Here is a 22,678-nt window from a genome sequence, read left to right as displayed (position 1 = left end):
AATTCTACAACTCCCAAGTTTTAAATGTCTCTTCTCTGACCCCAAAATGATTCCTTTTATTTATTGAGTTAAATCCCAAATACTCACTTAGAGGAGATTTGAGGAGTTTCCATAATCACCTCCACCTTTTCTTTTGGTTTTCTGTTATTGCTGGGTTTTAGATTTCATCCTCCAATCTGTCCAGAAATGCTAATCATTTTTAAGTATGTATCATACTCAGTCTCATCTCTCTGACATTATTCACTGTAACCTGTTGCTTACATAGCTACTTCTTCTTGAAGAACCAGGTCAAGCCTTGTGTGACCATGATAAGCTTTCTTGAACCCTTGAGAGCTCTGAAGGTAATTTATAGATTACAACACACAATTGTGCCTCTAATTATCCCTGTGTTCTAATTTAAATATTAGCTTTTCTTTGAATTAAATTTGTAAATTCTTGGGGACAGGGCTATTTCTTAATGAGATGCAAGAAAACAATAACATTCTTGTATATAAAAGCAATAATCGATTATAAAATGTAATAGAAAAGAATCCCACTTATAATACCAAAACAATACTACACTTAGGAATGTAACTAAAACAAAACAAAAACAAAACCATGCAATTCCACTATTAAAAAAACCTTTATTGAAGGACAATATAGAAAACCTGAAAAAACAGAGATATACCATTGTTCCTGTAGGAGTCTCAATACTCTAAAAAAAAATCAGTATTTCCCAAATCAAGCTATCAATCTAAATCAGACCCCAAAAATTACATATTTTGACAAGCTGTTTCTAGTTCATTAAAGAAATAAAGCAAAAGGCAAGAAGTACCTAAACACTTTTAGAGGAAAAAAATTGTAATATAGATTAATTTGCTGGAGCAAATAATCAAACATTTTATAATTATTTAATAATTAAAATTGTGTTGTCCTGGAATAGCAATAATAAAATAATAAAAGTGATTCAAGAGGCAGAATTAGGCATTGTATTGTAAAACATAATGAAGTAGCATTCAAATTGATAAAGAGGATTGTTAAATATATGACTAAGAGTCTTATCTCATGTTGTTTATAAAAATAAGTATCAGATAGGTTAAAATCTAAACATTAATAACCAAAACTAACAATTTTACTTTCTAAAATCATAATAATGGCAAAATAATTTGAAAAGGACTGCATGTTTATCACAGTAGAAGTAGTTAAATAACGTATAGTGTCACACTATGCAACAGCATTCAGCCACTAAAGAGTAAGGTACAGTTATTTGTACTGACATTTAAAGTTTCCAAGAAACTAAAAAGTATAAGGATAGACTTATTTGTCCTGACATTTAAAGTTTTGGAGACATACTGCTGCATGGAAAAAGTAAGTGAAAAAAGCAGACATAAATCTTGACCTTACTTATGTTTTTATAATGAGAGATACAAATGTATCTCTCACAGTGAATGTAGCTCACAGCGAATGAGATAGGATGCTAGGTACCAAGCAGTAAATGCTGGTTTCCCAGGTAGGGGCAGTAGAGGTGGGTAGGTAGTTAAGAGATGGAAAAGTAAAGTAGACTTTCATGTTTCACTCCAAGTTCTTCTGTATAGTTTAAAACTAGGACTTATGTGATAAAAAAAGAAACATTTAATTAATTCATACCAAAGTGCCATTTCCTATTAGCAGAGATGGCAATCCTAAAAAATATACAAACTTTTAAAAGGAAAACATGTATGAATCCATACATACATGCATACATAAAAATGTAAGACCTCTTTAGGTCAAAATAACCCACAAACAAAATAAAACACAAATCATATCTGAAAGAAATATTTTAAAATGTATAACAGATGAAGGATAAACAGTCATAACATATAAATAACTATTATGAATAAGAAAAAGACCAAAAGCTCAATAGAAAAATGGATATCTGATATAAAATAACATTTCACAAAATTACTTGTGAAACATATGAAAAGATGTTCAAACTGTACAGTTATAAAAATGTATATTAAAACACTAAATTTGTCCATCAGGTATACAAAATTTTAAAAAACATTGATAATATTCAAAGCTGGTGAGTGTTGAGATTGACAGTCACTCTCAAGTTCTCTTCCTGTGAATATAAATTGAGCCTTTTGGGACCACTATTTGCAATATTTTAAAACATACAATTGGCTTACACTTCGACCCATAAATTCCATCCCTATCAATCTATCCCTATAGAAATAATCACATATATTTAAAAAAAGGTATGTTTGCCAGGATATTCAATGCTGTAGTGTATATGATAGCAAGCAACTGGAAGGAGCTAACCATCCACTAAAAATGTGATGGTTAAGTGTTATAGATTACCTATACTAGGAAACGTTGTAGTCCATGAAGAGAAAAACTATCAACATTGAAAGATCTTATTATATTGTTAAGTGAAAAACAAATCACAGGAAAATATGTATACTGTACTCCTGCCTATGCTGGAAAAAGTGCATTTATACGTAGTGTTATGGACTGAATTGTGTTCCCTCTAAAATTCAAATGTGGATGACTTAACTGCCATACATCAGAACACGACTATATTTGAAGATAGGGTCTTTAAAGAGGTGATTAAGATAAAATTAGCCTGTTAGTGTGGGCCCTAATCCAATCTCACTTATATCCATATAAGAAGAGGATTGGACATACAAAGAGACCCAGGGGGAAAAAAGATTATATGAAGACACAGAAAAAAAGTGGCCATCTGCAAGCCAAGGAGAGAGGCTTCAGGATAAACCAGCCCTGCCAACACCTTGATCTTGGACTTCTAGCCTCTAAAACTATGTGACAATAAACTTTGTTGTTTAATGTCCCCTATCTGTAGTATTTGTTATGGCAATCCTAGGAAACTACACATAGTAAGGATTTTAGGAAGATGCACACTCAACTGAAAATAGAAGTGGCCTCTGGAACTCTGGAATGAGAGGGGAGAAAGGAAAGAAGTCAAAAAGCATATATATATATATATGGGGGTGGGTGGGTAGGTGTGTATATGTACATATATAAATATATATGCATGTATATATTATATTTTCCACATGCTTTCATGTTTCTAGAGATGTTAGAGCAGACTTTTTATAATTAAAAAGAAAAGAGAAAATATCACTTAAATAGGGAAACATTCATAGATGGTACACCAAGTGATACTTTAATCCATTACACAATTTTTTAAAAAGTAGAATGTAGACAGAATGCTTTGAGATCAGTTATGCAGGAATCTCAGAGACTATATATATGGGGTACATATTTTTGAAAAGACTTAAAATATCACTTCTATTTTCAGAGGGTACATTTTCAAAAAAGAAAACTCACCAGCAAGTCTAATTTTAAGTCCAAGAACTCTAGAAGGCCTAGGAGAAGGCTGTTATTTCCATTTCCATTTTCCTTGCTGCAATAAGTCAACGCCACATTTTGCAAAATCAAAGTTCTCAGAATTAAATAAACACCAACCAGAAACATCTGCACCCCATAAAGGACAGCAGAATCCACAACAAGGCTCTCCTGACTTCATCAGATGCAAATATTTCTATTACTATAGGAACATAGATTCTGATAGGTCATTTTACTGGATAGTTGTCTCCAAGAACTTTATGCCTAGAAGTCTAAAGGACAAATTCAAGAAAAAAGAAGCAGAGGTATGAAGAAGTTGTCATTTCTCCTAATTTTACAATAGCTGGAAACTTTAAATTGTTGGCTTAAAACATAAAAATTCCACTCATCAAAATGTCATTCACTTATATTCAACTGCCACCTATACCCCCATCCCACCTCACCCAGTGATTAGAGGTTTGGATCCAGTAAATGATATAGATTAAACTGAATTTTATTATGTTATTTTTGCCAATATAAATCTTGATCTCTTTAAGCTGATTGCTTCATATCACTTTAACATCCAAAATCATAAAGCAAGCAAAACACTAAAAAGTATGGAAAAGAATGTGCACCATTTAAAATCTTCTTTTAGTATAAAATCAATTTATATGTTTTTAACAGTACCCTTTAGAGGTGATGACTTTCTTCTCTTTCTATCATCACTGCATGGGAAAAGAATTAAGATTGTATTTGACTTTTAAAGCACTGAAAACATTTTGAGAGTTTGATATATACCAGACATTGTACAAGCAAAGTGAAGGATCTGGCTGATAATGGAGTAAGGCTGTCAATAAAAATAAATAAATAAGGATCCCTGGGTGGCGCAGCGGTTTGGCGCCTGCCTTTGGCCCAGGGCGCGATCCTGGAGACCCGGGATCGAATCCCACATTGGGCTCCCGGTGCATGGAGCCTGCTTCTCCCTCTGCCTGTGTCTCTGCCTCTCTCTCTCTCTCTCTCTCTCTCTCTGACTATCATAAATAAATAAATTAAGATAAATAAATAAATAGTGATAAGTTGAGGAGCAACAATATTACAAAGGTGTGAATGGCATAAGAACAGGCGCTTTTTTTCTTCTTGGAAAATAAAAGGTTGAGGGGAAGTGCAGAAAGGCCTTCACAGAAAATGTTAGCTTTGAGCTTTGGTCAGTAGGAGATAATTCTGTAAGTACCTGGAGTAAAGCTTTCCAGGCAGAGGGAGCAGCTCACAAAAAGTCAGAGGTATGAGCATGTTGCCTTTGATGTTTACAAGCAGCGCTAGAAGGCAAGCATCCAGCCTGGGGGGAGAACACTGACCCCACTTGCCTGGAAAAGAATGATAACATGATTCATGTGCAGTTCTTTCCCTTATCACAAACCAACAAACTCATCTAAAAAAGGAACTTTGAGGTGAGCCCAGTGTCATCATGTCTCTCCTTCTCGGTGCTCCTGGGCCACACAGGAGGAAAGCCTGGGGACCCACCACCTACCTTCACTCTGACCTCATCACTATCCCTGGTGCCCTCCAGGGCAGGTTCCATTAAACATTAAACAAGCTGAGCTTTGAAGAACATGATCCAATCATCATACAGCCTCAAAACGACCACAAGTCACCTCAGCATCAGTGCCCCAGGCTCCTCGATTAGGGCCACCAAACGTGCAGCTGCTTATCAGGACCCAGGAAAGAAAATGTCAGCCAGCTGCTGAGCAGGCAATGTGGGACATCCCAGATCCTGAAACGCTCTCTTGATCTTTTGACAAATGAGTGGTTTTATGTTTGGTAACCTGTAGAGCACATTTACAAATTACTCACAATTTCAAATGTAACTTAACGAATCTTTATGCTAGTTAGATGGTTTCTGTGAAAGTCCATTGGTTTTCACTAAAGGACAGGAATCCCTGCCCTTCTGTGCTTCAGCTTCTGGTTAATAGGAGTTAGTCTTTTAGTCGCTTTATTTGGGAAACACCACACTGAGTTAGTCTTTTTTGCATGCCATGATAGTTTAAATCCTGTCAAAGGAACAAAGGACTGAGTGTAGAGGAAAAGAGAGCTCGCCTGATGGAAATATTTTTTTGAGATGAAAGATGTACTTCAATTAAAGACAAGCAGATTATTTCCCAAAAGAAAGGCATGAGTGCTCTGTCTGTAAAAGACGTCCTTATGGTGTGGTTGGCTGGGAGAGGATTGGAACGTCTAATGATTGTTGGGCTTTCTCAAGTAAAGCTCTTCATGTGAGAAAATGTAAGTTGGAGGCTCTGGAATCTCAGTAATCTGAGAGAAACCAAAAGGACACAGACCTACCAAAAAGCATCTAGAAACTAAAATTAGTTGACATGAAACGACCATGCTAGCAAAAGAGCTTTTTTTTATCCATTTATCTTTCGATGGACACAGAAGATGTGGTTTATGTATACAATGGAATATTCCTCAGCCATTAGAAATGACAAATACCCACCATTTTCTTCAACATGGATGGAACTGGAGGGTATTATGCTGAATGAAATGAGTCAATCGGAGAAGGACAAACATTATATGTTCTCATTCATTTGGGGAATATAAATAATAGTGAAAGGGAATAGAAGGAAAGGGAGAAGAGAGAGGTAGGAAATATCAGAAACGGAGACAGAACATGAAGACTCCTAACTCTGGGAAACGAACTGAGGGTGGTGGAAGGGGAGGAGGGCGGGGAGTGGGGGTGAATGGGTGACGGGCACTGAGGGGGGCACTTGACGGGATGAGCACTGGGTGTTATTCTGTATGTTGGCAAATTGAACACCAATAAAAAATAAATTTATTATTTAAAAAAAGAGCTTTTTTTACTTTGAGATCAAAGGGAACAGCTAAAGGCAGAAATAGAAAAATACAAAGAATGTGACCCGGAAGTTGTAGAGGAAATGCACCAAGAAACAAAGTAGCCAAAAAAGCTGCAGGCAGATGGAGTATAACATATTTTCAATAAAATCTTGGGCCAAAAGAGAATTTGGATTTGAAGAAAATAAAACTGATAAAAAATTTTGGAATTCCAGAATACTCTGACCTAATAGATTGAGATGTTCGATGTTAGTGAAGGACCCATGTGCTTGTGAATATGTACATTTTTATATAATTCAATGAAATGTATTGAATTGTCACTTGTCTAAGTCTGTGTTTATCATTTCATTAATTTTAAATAAAGTACAAAGTGTAAAAAAAAAAGAAAGAAAAAGTCTCCTTGCCTCCTGCTTCATAGCACTACCTTTTATTATTTCTTTCATATTGTCCTGGCTTTAGGGTCTTGCTTTACCCATGTGTCTCCACCCTCTACCAACCCACCCCTTTTCCAGATAGCTTCTCCTTTGAAGAGGACTACCTTTGTACTAAATACATGGCACACTCTGGTGTAGCCCATGAAGATTTCTCCATGCTAAGGCCCCTTTCCTGAGCTCCCATCTTTTACTTTTTTTAAAATTTCATTCTTAAGTAATCTACACCCAACTTGGGTTCTAGTCCACAACACCAAGATCAGGAGTTGCATCCTCTACTGACTGAGCCAGCCAAGCACCTTCTTTAGCTCCCCATCAAACAACATCCAGCCCCAAGTGGATTGGACATCAGACCATATATACTGTGCTAAGGTATTTGGACTTGAGCATGCAGGCCACTGAGATCCAACTAGCCTGAAAAAGACACATCCCTCTAGTAACTGGATGAGAATAGATTGCAAAGGGGCCAAAGCCATAGGTTCAATGATAAATTTGTCCTTAAATTAGTTTTTATAGGAAATAACAACTCAAATTAATCTAAGGTGATAGGAATGGACATAAGAGATATTTGGACATAAACAGCAATCTTTTTTCCTGACCAGGTGTTGTCAGAGTACAGAGAGAGAATGAAGTTTAAGATCACCTCCCGGTGATCACCTATACCCCAGCTTTGTAGGATTCCCTTAGTTGAGATAAGGAACACAGGAAAAGGAGCAGTTCAGAAGAAATGTGCACTTAATTTTAGGTCAAATACATTTGAGGCATCTGTAAAATTTTGTCAAAATCATAGAAGAGTAGAAAATAAGCAAATGGTTTTAAATTTGAGTAATATTCTTAGGCACCTATGTACTATTACAGCACTGTGCTTTTAAAAACTGTATGATTTGCAGTAAAGTTTTGGGTCTTTTTAGATTTATTTATTCATTTTAGAGACAGAGAGTACCTGAGTACGAATGTGAGTGGGGGAAGGTGCAGAGGGAGAGGGAGAGAATCTCCAGCAGACTCCCCACTGAGTGAAGAGCTTGACATGACATGTGGGGCTTGATCTCACCTGACATCACGATCTGAGCAGAAATCAAGAATCAGGCACTCAACCAACTAAGTCACCCAGGAGACCCAGTAAAGTTTGTTTCTAAAACTTTAGCAAGATGGGTAATATTAAATGTTAATACAATACCTGCTATTGATTAAAATAATAAATGGTATATCCACCATTTAGAAAATTATTAGTAATTTATTTTTTAAATCTAAAGCTATTATAAAATCTTAGCAGGAAAGGAAAAAACATCTAGAATTAATGCTATTTACTTTTTTCCACTTAATATTAAACATCAAAAAGCAATTAATTTTATAAAAATGAAAAAAAATTCTAAAAATGATCTTTATTATGTCTTATGAAAGGAAATGGGAAATGCTCTATTTAGCCTGAAACACAGTGGCTGAGATACCAGCAGTCTCTAGAGACCATCTATGTTCTTAAACATGAAGAGTGATACTAAAATGTGTGCTAACATTTTCTAGAGAAAAACACAATTTTTAAGTAATTGCATTGAAAGTTTCCTAAAATAATATTTTAAGAAAAATAACTCAAGATATTTTCATCTACAGGTACAACTACTAAGATCTTAATATTCTCAGTAGGTTTATAGGACCCCAAGTTGCATTCATGCATCCACTGAACGAACATCTCAGTATCTGCTGGGCAACAGGGACCCGTCTAGGCAGGGGGTACAAAACAGTGAAAAAAAACAGGCAAAAAATCTCTACCCCTATGGAACTTGCATTCTAGTGGGAGAACAGGTAATAAACACAAAAAGTAAGTGAAATAATATGCTAGTAGGAGATAAATAATTAGGAGAAAAAATAAAGCAGGGAGGAGGAAAAGCCATTGCCACAGGTCAGAGGGGCTGAGGCTTTAAATGGGACAGTCTCAGAAAGCTTCATGATGAAGGTAACATCTTAACATAGGCTTAGAAGCACTGAATGAGATAGTTGTTATGAGGACATGTGGAGGGAGAGCAATACAAGTAGTAGAATGGGGATGTTGCCGTGACTCTGACATGAAACATGTCCAGTGGTCAAGGAGGGCCAAGGTAGCCAGGAAAAGGAAAATAGTAGCAATGAAGCCAGAAAGCTTGTATCCTGAGGTTGGATGATGTTGGAAGGTTTGAGCAGAGAGACAACATGCCCAGAATTCATCTGTAAAGTGACATTCTGGTTGACAATAGACTGCGGGAGGCAGTAGAGGGAAAGAAAGCAAGCAGATGGAAGAGTTAAGTTCCATTAAAATAGTTTAAGTAAAGGGCACCTGGGTGGCTCAGTCGGTTAAGCATCTGCCTTTGGCTCAGGTCATGATCCCAGGGTCCTAGGATTGAGCCTTGAATCAGGCTCTTTGCTCAGCTCCTCTGCCCCTCACCCTACTTGTGTGGCACGCTCTTTCTCTCTCTTTCTCAAATAAATAAATAAAATACTTTAAAAATAAAATAAAAAAATATTTTTAAATAGTCTAAGTAAGATGATGGTGGTGGCTTAGACCAGGGCATAAGAGTGGAAGAGTGAGAAGTAATCCAATGCTGGATATTTTGAAGGTAGAGCCAAGAGTATTTCCTGAAGATTCAATTTGAAGTGTGAGAGAAAAAAAAAATAAGGATAACTTGGAATTTGGGGCCAAGCCAACTGGAAGATTAAGTTGAGAGATGCAGGAGATTTTGGAGAATCCAAGATTGTGGTTTGGGGATATTTTGAAGATTTTACATAGAACACTAGGTATATGATCAGAGTGTAGAGAACAGTCTGAGCTGAAGATTTGGGAATGGACACATATTGATGATATCTAACACCACGAGCCCATATGTGATACAGATGAGGTCCAAAGAGAAATGAGGAAGGTGAGCTGGGTATATGAGAGAAAGAAGAGCATGAGATCCTGAAGGAAACCCAAGTGAAGAAAAATCTTCAGGGATCAGAGGTAACCAGTTGCATCCAACTCTGCTGTTAGAGCAGGTGGAGACAGGTAAGGTCACTGGTTTCACATATTGCAGTTATTGGGGCCCGTGAATAAAACAGTCTCTGGGTAATGGTGGAACAAAGCACTTTCAAGTGGTTTAAGACACGATGGCAGAAAAGGGAGTGGAATGAACATGGATGCAAAAACCCTCATTAAAATGTTAGCAAATCAAATCCAACAATATATAAAAAGAATTATACACCATAACCAAGTGGGATTTATCCCAGGAGTTCAAGATTGGTTCAATGTTTGAAAATCAATGTAATATATCATATCAACAGGTTGAAAATGAAAAAAATCACATTTATCATATCAATAGATGCAGAAAAAACATTTGACAAAATCCTACCCTCATTCATGAGAAAAGTTCTCAGTAAACTATGAACAGAGGGGGATCTTCTTCAACTTAATAAAGAATATCTATAAAAAAATCTATAATTAACGTCATACTCCATGGTAAGAAACTCAATGTTTTCCTACTAAGATCTGGAACAATGAAAGAATGTCTCCTCCCAATGCTTCTTTTCAATATCAAAGTAGAAATTCTAGCTAATGTAACAAGACATGAAGAGGAAATAAAAAGTATACAGTTTGGAAGGAAGAAAAGGAATTGGAGAGGGTAAGGAGGCAACTATTTAGTAGTTTGGGTACAAAGGGTGGCAACTGGAGAAGTGGTGTCAAGGGAGGTTCACTTGTGTTTTTAAGATGGGAGCAATAATTAAGTATGGAAAGAAACGTTGATGCTACAGAGGAGAGAACTGCTGAAGAAATGCCCCTATTCAATATGCTATGCTAGTTCTAGCCACCAAGGTGTTAAGAACCATCTATGTATGGTGATTTTGTCATCATTGGCTATGTCTTTTAAACATGATTCTCTGTAAGGATCAAGCTCTCTCTTTCTCTTTCTATATTTCTTTCTCTTTCTTTCTTTCTTTCTTTCTTTCTTTCTTTCTTTCTTTCTTCCTTTCTTTCTTTCTTTCTTTCTTTCTTTTTTTTTTTTTTTTGGACATTTCTCTAGTATATATTTCAACCCAAGACAGAAGTAAATTTTGAAATTATTTCTTCTCTAAGGATACTGACAATGACAATTTTATGATGGGTATTTTGGTAATCCTATGCAAGTCCTTTTAAAATATGCAAAACTGGAAAAATTGTTATAGTTGCTTTTGTATATATGTTGTGTAAAAGATATGATAAAATTTGATCTTATTCAACTAACAGAAACACTTCCACATTATATTTTTAAAATATAATGCACTGTTTATTGCAATCCATGTGTGACTACTGAACCAGATTGCAAAGTATTATTTTCTGTTTCTTTTATATCATAGGATAAAGCACATTAACAATAATATTATCTGGAATCATATTTCTGATAATATATTGATAAAAATCTATGTTGGTATTATATATATATATATATAGAAATATTTTTAATGAGAAGAAACCATGGAGCCATAGATAAAAATCACAGAATCTTCTAATGAGTTTATTTTTATCTTTTAAAAAAATTCCTTCCTACTAAATCTTTATCAAATCTACCATAGAGTACAAAATCAATTGACTGAGGGTCTACCTTCCAGGCCTATCAGATACAATTAGCATATGTTTTAAAATAGAGGCAGGATAAATGAGGAAAAGCAGTAGCCCTGGATAATCTCCAAACTGAATAATTAATAACCATTAAAAAGCAACTGTGAAAAAAAAAAAAAGCAACTGTGGTTCAGAGAAAACTGGTATTCAGATCCCAAGGCCTGTATTTCTTTGTTGACTTGGCCACTGGCTAGCTGTCTAAACATCGACAGGCTACAAGTCTCCTGAGGCCTCCATTTATTCATGTATAAAATGAGAGAGTAAAACCAGAACTTCCAGTTCTAAAACTCCATAACCCTATACCAGCATTATTGCCATTCAGAGCAATCTTTAAGGTTATACATGAGTGAACTCCATTTTTGTATATACATTTTAAAGACAGGGTAGCATTTTTATATTCAAACTTGACACTACGAATAGCTTTATTTCCCAGTACTGTATTCTCTATGCAAATGGATTGACTCATGGATGTATTGGACTGATGTGACTCTGTTGTATTCCTATGTGCAGAGAATGCTCAAATATTTACACCTTTTCCTTCCTCCCCAGAATCAGTAACTTCAGAAGATTTAGTAATAACAAGGGACAATTTCACACAACAGTCATGAGAATGGAAATGATAACATTGTCCCCCAGGGACCTCTAGGGGCTACAGCATAAATAAAATGTTTAGTTTGCCCTTCCAGCAAAGGGATCCTAAATATAATATCTCAAGTTTTTTGTTGATATAGCTGACTGGAAAGAAAATCAAATCAAAATGAAACACAAAATTCATTACAGGTGAAAGGCAAGGGTGAGATGAAGGTATTTTTGACTTTCAGAAATAAGTAACAAAATGCAGATGCATGGTTTATAAACATTTACTTTCCTCATGAAATAGAATCAAGAAAACAATAGATAACAAAAATGCAAATCAGCACTCTAGGACGATAAAAAATCTGAGGAAAGAACAATATTTATTTTCAAGTTCTCATTAGCTGTCAGAAAAGATTTTTAGCAAAAAGAGCAAACTGCTACTTTGCCTAGCATTTTTAGAAAATAGCTTAGCAAGACTGAAAGGCGGTTCACCACGCCCACTCCTTCCCAAGTACTCATAAAGGGTTTCACTTCATCATAAACAAAATAGGAAATGGTGGATGGGCTTCATCATGGAGTAGAACATGACCAACAGCAACAATAATATACACATACCCTGTTTATTGATGAGTAGTTGAAACTCCTAATATCTTGAGGCACCTGAGTGGCTCAGCCTGTTAGGTGTCTGCCTTAGGCTCAGGTCATGATCTCAGGGTCCTAGGATCAAGCCCCATGTCAGACTCTCCACTCAGAAGGGAGTCTGCTTCTCCCTCATCTTCTCACTCTCCCTCTGTGCTTATTCTATCTCTCTCAAAAATAAATAAATAAAATCTTAAGAAAAAAACTCCTAACATCTTTATGCCATTTTAATTTATAATAAGCATTAGGGACATTACCTTGTTTAACCATTCATTCATTACAATCATGTTTGTATGAGGGCTTCCCAAAATCTGGACTTTTACAAGACACCAGGCAATTGGTAATGAATGAGATGAGCAAGGCCATTATCCTTATAGAGATGACAGTTGACATATTCTCAAACCAGTTTTCCAAGTTTAGCAGATTAAGTATTTTTGTCTGTGGTTTACAGAGGAAGAAATTGGTAAGCAGCAGAGTCTAGACCTAAATTCAGGCCTTCTATTCCAATGTCAAAACAATTTACACTAGATTCTACTTGATTTTAAAAGGTAGGCTTAAGACTGAAACAGTATGACCAATGAGAGCCAAGAAATAAATATTACATGATAGATTTGCAGTGTAATTTTAATGGCCATGCCTTATCTAGAGCAAGGGTTGAGTTTAGTACCTCAGTACATACTGATGAATTTAAAAAAACCTGAGGTTCACTTTAGGGAAAACTGGGAAAGCGTACGTGGGAATTTTCAGTACTATCTTTGCAACTTTTCTGTAAATCTGAAAATATTCCAAAATAAAGAGTTTAATTTAAAAAAGGGTATATGATCTGAATAAACATATTTCCAGAGAAGACAAGACATGGGCAAGAGGTACATGAAAATATAATCAATATCATTAATCATCGGGGAAATGCAAATCAAAACTACAATGAGATATTATTTCACATTTGTCAGAATAGCTATTAAAAGACAAGGAATAACAAGGGTTGGGGAAATTGGGAGCCCACATCCATTGTTTGTGGGAATGTAAATTGGTGCAGCCACTATGGAAAACAGTATGTTCTGGGGACAGGACACCTGTGGCTGGGCATCCTGAAAGTGGAGCAGAGTGGGGTACCAGGAGGGAGGCTAGTCTCAAAGCAGGACCCAGCCAAGGAGCTGGACTTTGGGAAACTGACCTGATGAGTGTATAGGAGGGACAGAGAGAGAAGTATCTGTAAAACTACACTACACTAATTCAAGCTGTGGAATTTAAGAAAAATAGAGCCCTGACGTCCCTCTAGAGGTTAGAATTACAGGGATTTGTTTGAGCTGCTACAGAGAGAGTTTCACACCTGATTTCACTGCCCAGTGGAGAAGCACTTATTAGACACAGTACTAAATGCTTATACTCCTTATATTTGTTGTTCTCTATATGCATGAGTGAATTTATATATTTATAATATATTATATTATTATATATTATAATATATATCTTTTTTCTTTTTTCTTTTATTTTCCTTTTTTGCAATAATTGAACCATTCTCTACATACTATCTTATAATTTTATTTTTTATCTTAAACAATTTTCCATGTCAATAAATATAGATTTATTTCATAAACTGGACAAGTGCATAACATTGCATTATGTACATGGATCAAAATTTATCCACTCAGCCATCTATTAAGATGGATATAAATTACTTTCTACTTTTATTCTCATAAGCCAAAATGTGATGAACATCCTTGTGTTTTTCCCATCATTTTCTATGATTAAGTTTCTAGAATTGAATTTATCCTAGGAGTTCAGATGAGAGTTGAGTGGTGACGTTTACTTTTAAATTTTGTGTATTGACAAATTGTTCTCTGGAAAGTTTGTACCAATTTTCACTGTCATCAGCAGTATATGAGATAGCATCTCCCATTTCTGAAACTAAATAAAATAAAACAAACTCCCCCATTGAGATAATAACATCTGTGATCTCTCTTTCTCTCTCATACACACACACAGCAGTTCTTCTCAGAGCATTTATCTATCATTTTTAAAATATAACGTAAACATGTATATAACATTTTGGCTAAAAGCAATTTTTAAATGAAGAAATATGTACAGAATGCTCTAAATCTCATCAAAATGTATACACAAGGAAAAGTATGGAAAACCATCCTCCAAAATATTAATAATGATTATCTTTAGATAGTGGCAACCTCAAATGTGATTTGTGTTTTCTTCTTCACAATTTTTATAGTTTCCAAAAAAATTTTTTAATGATTTTATTTATTTATTCATGACAGACACAGAGAAGTAGAGAGAGAGGCAGAGACACAGGCAGAGGGAGAAGCAGGCTCCATGCAGGAAGCCCAATGTGGGACCCGATCCCAGGTCTCCAGGATCCGGCCCTGGGCTGAAGGCGGCGCTAAACCGCTGAGCCACCCGGGCTGCACAGTTTCCAAATTTTTAACAATTCATCATTATGAAGCTATATTATATAAAAAGAAATGCATGCTGTTAAGAAAAATATTCATTGGTCAATTTTCCATTGAAAAGAATTATTTTCTTTAAAGGAAAACTCTCTTTGCTAGTTCTCCCTGGGGATCCTTATTCAGGTGCAAAGAGGTGCTAGTGAGCACTTGAGCCAGTAAGAAGTCTTCACTTTGCATTAGTGTGGAGCTGCAAAATGACCATGCACGCTGAAACCATACAAAGTAAACTTAACCATCAAAGGAGAAAAGTAACACTGGTCTTTGCTTTTAAAAGTTTCTGTCAAAATATTAAAAACTGTCTTACTATCAGTTATAAATGTAAAGGAAAATGAAAAATAGACAAATACTTGTTTCCTGTAATTTAAAACATTAGGAAGATTGAGAATCATAATGTTTTATTTCTTGAAAAAAAAAAGATTTTGAAAAGTGCTTGCTTTCTTTTTCTCATATGACTTACAATGCAAAGTAAACATCTTTTTCATGTCTTTGGTCATTGTCATTCTCCTTTCTATATGGATCAGCTTCTAATATTTTATCCTTTGTGCTTTTGATGCCATGAACATTATCAAGAATTCCTTTAATGTGAAGTTTTTACCAGCATCACTTCTTCTGATCACCATCATCATTTTCCCACATTACTTTTCCTCATTTATTTTGATAAGTTCCCTTCACTAACTTCCTTGGCTGTACATCTAGGTTCTCCCCAATGGTGACAGTGTTAACATTCCCACAGCTGGGTATTTATCCTATAATTCCATTTATGTTTGATTCAAATTTCACTTCCAACATTATAAATTTTTGTTTCTTTGTTGAAATTTCAACTTTGTTGACCAATTCATTTTTTTGAGTATCTATTTTCTCAAAATGGCACATGAGTTTATCACTGTGAGACAAGGAGGCAACACAGCTACATGCTTTACTGTCTGTGTGTGAATTGAATAATGGGTGTGCAGTAACCCATTATAGACAGACTTTGAAAGATGTTGTATATCATGGTTAGTGGTGTACATCTGTTGTTTATGTAATGATGTGTGTATTAGAGTTAGCAGTTAAATTTGTACTCAATCTGGCAACTCACAGTTAACGTATCATGGTAACTGAAATGTGAACTGTGTTGTTGTGGGACTGGCTTATTAAGCCAAACTGGGTAACTGAACATTCATGCATATTAGAACCATGCAAAATAAGAACTGCATGTATTTGGCTTTGACTTGCATATGCCAATAATGAGAAGGAATTTTAGGGAGTCAATAAAACCTAATCCCTACCTCCTATTCCCCATTTCTGTGAAAAATCTTTACCTGATTGCCATAGTCACTAGAATTCCATTGAAGATCAGCCATCCTTGGTGCTAATACACTGCCCTCATTTGATCAATACTTACTGAGTATTTATCATTCTATGCACAAGGAACATCATGGGAAATAAAGTAAAGATAGCCCCTTACAAATGCAGCTTACATTCCAATGGAGAAAGTCAGAAAACAAAATTAACAAATACATCAAAAAAAAAAAAAGAAAGAAAAGAAAAAAACAAATACATCTAAGACATGATTTTTGACTGTGAAACTTTCTTTGGAAAAAATGGAAAGATGGTGTGATAAATGTAAAGTCAATGTTGGATGGAGAGGAACTGTGTAAGGGTGAAAGGTGAGCAAGGCTCCTCTGAGATTTTAAATGAGCTAAAAGCTCTATATGATGAGAAGGAACCAGGCTACAGCTAATGAAAATAAAAAGGAGTTTGGAGTGTTTAAGAAAAAGCAAGGAGTGTGGCAGAGTCCCAGGAGTGAAGAGAAAAGTCATGAGACATGAAATGGGCCAGATCACATAAGGCCTTACAGGCTATGGCAAGGAGGTGGGGTTTTTTCTAACTACAATGGGAAAACATTGCAAATTTTCATGCAAAGGGCTGGCATGATAAGAGCTTCATTAAGATGGAAATATATCTGGGAAGGGTGACAAGCTGTTGCCAGTTGGAAATAGAAATTATAATTCTGTAGCTGAGCAGAAAGAAATAATTTTGGATGATGGGTGCCAGCCACATTGAGTAAGACTAATTGGAATACCACAATGCAAGGATGGGTGATGCGCCAGGGTGCCAACGACTGCACAAACACAGTAGGTGCCTTCTGGGCAGGAGGCAGAAATACACTGCCAACTTATGCTGGGTGATGCTGGACAACAGCAATCACTGCACTGAAGACATAGAAACTTCCTACTAAAAATGGCATTTCTGCTATCCCAAAGGTTGCCATTTTCATTTTATATCCTTTGTCACTAACCCAGATCCCCCATTCCTAACAGAATTAGGAGGCAGCTAAGAAAGAAAGAAGATGTAATAGTGAAAACCAGGAAAAATTATTACTTAACTCTGCTTCCAAAATCTCTAAAAGAAGCTGAGTCTTTCCTCAGTGCTTGGGGTCATGAAAGTAAATTTGGAGTTCTATAAACTTGAAAGAAGTCAGACTGAGAACCCTTCCTATAATATTGTGAAACACGGTTCTTTCAGCATTGGTGCCTTTTGTTCTTTGTGTAAGGTGGTGGAATAGAGACTACTTGGGCTTCAAAGTCAAATAGGCTTAGAGTCTAATTCCAGGGGTAAGTCATTTCATTTCTCTGAACCTCAGCTTCCTATTTATATGGAAATTATGTAATCATATTGACCCCACTGGTTCCTCTGGAAAGCAAATGAAGGAAATATATAATATATGAAAATATCTGGCATATAATGAGCATTCAATATATGAACTATTCAATATATGAAATATGGAATATATGAAAACTTCTAGTACCTAAAAAGTGCTTAATTCAATTAGTTAACTTATGTCTCCCTCCTGCTTTACTCTCCTTCTGCTTCTTTCCTTGAATGGGATGCATGACAAGCCCAGAGTACACTGAATATTTTCAGTATTAAAATATTAAAATAAGGTGCCAGGATAGGAAAGAAAGGAACAATTAGAGAGTCAACAGAAACACTCAATTTTAATCAGTTCTGGGGGAGATGGAGAGAAGATCCTACCAGTACTTTTCTTCTAGGGCTGTTTTATGTGACAGAACATGTAGCAGTTTGTTAGAATGATGGCTATTGCATTCAATCCTGTCCCAGCCCTGAAGCAGTAGTAGTCAATTCCATATGCACAGAGCACTTTGGCGCAGATGTTCTCTCAACTGCATGGGTAAGAGGGCCCTCCAGGCAGGCTCACAAAAACATTCTAAACTTTTTAAAAGATCAAATGACTGTGAAATTGTATTGGATGCTAAAATCAAAATGGCAAGCTAGACAAGAATCTGGAAAGGTCATCCTGTTAATTTATTTGTCTTTCAGACAAAATAGGGAAGACCCCAAAGATTAAGGATATTCAATTTAACAAATATTTAATAATGCACATGCTAATTTTAGATACCAAGCTAGGCAGTTAGACTATAAAGATGAGTGCACACAAAGGGAAGGAAATTCTAAAGATCCAATAGGAAACTACTTTTCCATTAATAATCCTTGGCCAAACTGTTGCTGACCCTTACTCTGTTCTCAAAATCAAAAAGCCCAGTAATGACCTCTCTTATGGGAATACTGGAAATATTAAAAGACAGACTTTTAGCCTATTTCAAAGTTTTGGTCCTAGCAAACAAGGCAGATAAGTAGAAGAGATGGTGTCAAACTCCAAACTATCTGCTCTCACAAAATGTTTAATACATATACCTAGTATGATATTTGGACACATTGAAGAGATATTTTCAGCAAAACAGAAAATTAATCTCTTTAGACTTATAGTTAACTGGTCTACTAGCCTAGAACAAACTTCTGTCTTAAGTGTATCCCTGAATTTGCATGATTTGAATATAAATTTTGCCCAATTTGGAATTAAATATTATTTTTTTAAAAGCTGGATTGAAATAGAATAGAAAAAGTAAATAAATTGTCCCTTCTGGCTTATTATTTCTTTCCATTTCCATTCTAAGGTTGAGTTATGCAGACAAAGATTCCTGATATTAAATGGGCAAGAACCAAAAGAGAAGAGAAAGACACAGAATGATAGAAAAAAATGTCTCAAATTTACAAAGGGAAGTTGACAAACAGGGATACTATAAGAATTTTGAGGTTAAACCCCATCCTGGAGCAGAATTTTCTACTTATGTTTGAATCAGGTGAGCATACATTCTATTGTCATTCTTAGTGTAAAAACCATAATACGATTAGTAAATAATTTTGGAAGCAAAGTCAGACTGAGCTCTGTGGTTTATTTTGTGCTTTATATAATACACATATAAGAATCATCAAACAATTTTTAAAAATACTAGGCAAAAATTGGGAGGAAATATGCCCCTTATAGACACTCTTTTCTTTTTCCTATACTCTTTCCTTGTTCCTAGTTTACAATTATTTAATCACTTTGATCTATCTTTATCTTATATTGTATTTTCTCTTTATTCCTGTTAAAAGTGTGATCAGAATAAAATCAAATACTGAAATAATCCACCAACATTTTCTGCATTCAAAAATAAATGAGATTCATTACAAGTCCAATTGTAATCCCAAGTGGTCTTTGTTGGAATTGACCTTAAATCGTATGGAAATACAAAGGACCTAAAATATGCAAAGCAATCTTAAGAAGACTAAAGTTGGAGAACTTACACCACCTGACTTCAAGACATAATAAAAATCTTCAGTTTTCAAAACAGTATGATACTCACAGCGATCATACGGAGAAGAAAAATAGGCCCAAGCTTATAGGGTTATTTGATTTTCAGCAATGAAGACAAAGAAATGAAATTGGGAAAAGATGATCTCTTCATCAAATGGTGCCAGAACTGGATATCCATGTAGAAAAAAGAAAAAAAAAAAGGCTTGGGTCTTACCTCACACCATACACAAAAGTTAACTTGAGATGGATCATATACCTAAATGTAAAAATTCAAGCCATAAAACTTTCAGGAGGAAATGTAAGAGACTACCTTTGTGACTTGAGAGTAGCTTGGGATTTCTTAGAAAAATATACACAAAACAATAAAAAAAATCATTAAAAGCAAAAGAAACTTTAAAAGAGAAAACTGAGAAATTGGACTTAATCATAATTTAAATTTTTTTATTAAAAGACACCTCTAAGAAAATTAATAAGCAAGCCACAAGCTTGGAGACACATATATCACAGGACTCGCACTCAGGATAAGTAAAGACCCCAACAACTTAAGAATTAAAAACAACCAACCGGGAACCCTGGGTGGCGCAGCGGTTTAGCGCCTGCCTTTGGCCCGGGGCGCGATCCTGGAGACCCGGGATCGAATCCCACGTCGGGCTCCCAGTGCATGGAGCCTGCTTCTCCCTCTGCCTGTGTCTCTGCCTCTCTCTCTCTCTCTCTCTCTCTGTGACTATCATAAATAAATAAAAAAAAAAATTATAAAAAAAAAAAAAAAAAAAACAACCAACCCAATTTCAACCCAATTGAAAAAATGGACAAAAGAATGGAACAGATACTTCATGCAAGAAGATATATCAATTGTCAATAATCTCATTAAAAACTACCCAGTATCGGGGATGCCTGGGTGGCTCAGCAGTTTAGTGCCTGCCTTTGGCCCAGGGCGTGATCCTGGAGTCTCAGGATCCAGTCCCCCTCCTCAGGCTCCCTGCCTGGAGCCTGCTTCTCCCTCTGCCTGTGTCTCTGCTCTCTCTCTCTCTCTCTTTCCCTTTCTCTGTGTCTATCATGAATAAATAAATAAAATCTTAAAAAAAAATTACCCAGTATCATTAGTCATTAATAATATGCAAATCAAAACCACGCTAAGATATTACTACATACCACAGTACCAAGTGCTAGCAAGGAGGTAGAGCAACTGGAGCTCATACATTATTGGTGAAAAGTGTGAAGTCAATTAACCATTTTCTAAAATGACTTTACAGTTTCTTTGAAAAATAAATATACACCTACCCTAGCAATTCTACTCCTACCTACTACCCAAGAAAAATTAAAATGCATATCCACAAAACATAAGAATGTTCATAGTAGCTTTATTCATGATAACCAAAAACTGGAAACAGTCAAGTATCCATCAATAGAATAATGGATAACCAAGTTATGGTATATTCATAAAATGGAACACTAATCCACAATAAACAAGGAACAAATTACTAATATATGCAGCAATTTGAAGGCAATCTCAAAAGCATTCTGCTGAATAAAAGCCTAACATGAAGGAGTACATATTGTATGATTCTATTTATATGAAGGTCTGTAACAGGAAAAACTAACCTGGAAGTAGAAATGAGCATAGCGACTGCCTCTGCATGCGTAGGAACAAAGATTACCTGGAAACAAGAGTGAGGGAACTTCCTTAGGTGAAGGAGATGTTCTATATCTTGACACAGGTGTGGGACACATAGGTGTATGCATTTGTCAAAACTCACAGAAAACTAAACTTAAAGGTTTGCTCATTTCATTATGTGTAAAAATAATTTTAAAAATAACTGTAAACAATATTGAGTTCAGGGGAATTATAGCACTGTCTGCACTGACTTTGTAATGCATCAAATCATAAAATGGGTTGATGGATGACAGAAGGATGAACAGACAGATTGATAGATAGTTAATAAAGCCAGTATAATAAAATGTTAATGGGAAAATCTAGGTTATGGCTATATAGGTTTATAATGTAAAATGAAACTTTTCTGTATATTTCCATAATAAAATGATGGAAAATATGAACCTAAAAGGTTTTCTATACTCCTTAAAAGTTTAGAATTAATATAGCATTATGTTATTATTATTAACATTCATCTGGGATTGTCTACATCTTCTAAATCCTGGGCTATATTTGGCATTGTCAATCATGTTCTCAGCCAAATACCCCTCTCTATGTTTCTAGTTCATTTTTCTCCCCATGTGCTCTATACTCTACTCAAATCTGTTCAGAAGCATCATGATGATTATTGATCATGCCTCCATCTTAACGGTCATTTTGAAACCTACACTTATCAATTCTCCACCCCCAAACCAGAGCAGTGGTTTTTACAGGGCTATTTATCATGTCTGAACTCTGTACAGGAAAAATAGCAGTCTCCTGGGTGGTCAATAATTAGCTTGTTTGCGCAGATGCCTAATTTCAAAACAGCTATCATATTGAGATTATTTTTAGCCCCATAACTTTTTCAACCAGCAGGTACTTTACACACCAGATGGTTCCCAGCTCCTGCTTTTCTCAACGGGGTCTTCTAATGAGACTATTATATGGCTTGCTTAGGATATCACAATTAGTCAGGGGTAAAACGAATAAAGAAATCCAGGCTTGATTCCACAAATACCCTTCTAGTTAATCCCACTGATCTCAGTTACTCTAATATCATTTTTTTAAAAATGGGGTACCAGTAAGGGGAAAGTTTGTCTTAATGTGGTTAATTCAGACAATATAGATGTTATTTCAATGGTAATTTGTGGAAATAATGTTTTATAAGTACACATTTACTTCATCATCTTATAAAGCACAGTGGGATTTCTGTGTGGTTAGAAGACTGGGTGTCTGCTAGCCTATGAAGGCACTCATTAGAAGGAACTAAATTGTTTGAATGCCAACAGCCAAGTGCTATCAGGATCAGGATTCCTAGGTGAACAAATATGGATGGGGAGAGAGTCAGATAAGAAAAAAAAAGGGAATAGAATAATTAAAATGAATATTAAACCTCTATTGTAATCTTTTCAACTCTATAATGCCATTTTCTATAATTCTATAATGTTAAAATGTTATCTTATTAATGACCATGAGCATGTCTCAAAAGATTCCAAACTTCTCCCCAGTCTGGTCTTCCAAAGATATTTTTCACTGTAAATT

At 35.5% G+C, this 22,678-nt stretch overlaps 1 pseudogene; it reads left to right on the top strand.

Annotated features, from left to right (window-relative positions):
- The first annotated feature begins 305 nt into the window (after positions 1-305).
- On the top strand, positions 306-6,394 carry LOC100685469 (annotated as a pseudogene).
- The last annotated feature ends 16,284 nt before the right edge of the window (positions 6,395-22,678 follow it).

This window comes from Canis lupus, chromosome 29, assembly GCF_011100685.1.
Source record: "Canis lupus familiaris isolate Mischka breed German Shepherd chromosome 29, alternate assembly UU_Cfam_GSD_1.0, whole genome shotgun sequence".
Classification (NCBI taxonomy): domain Eukaryota; kingdom Metazoa; phylum Chordata; class Mammalia; order Carnivora; family Canidae; genus Canis; species Canis lupus.
This window is presented reverse-complemented; position numbering and strand designations above follow the sequence as displayed.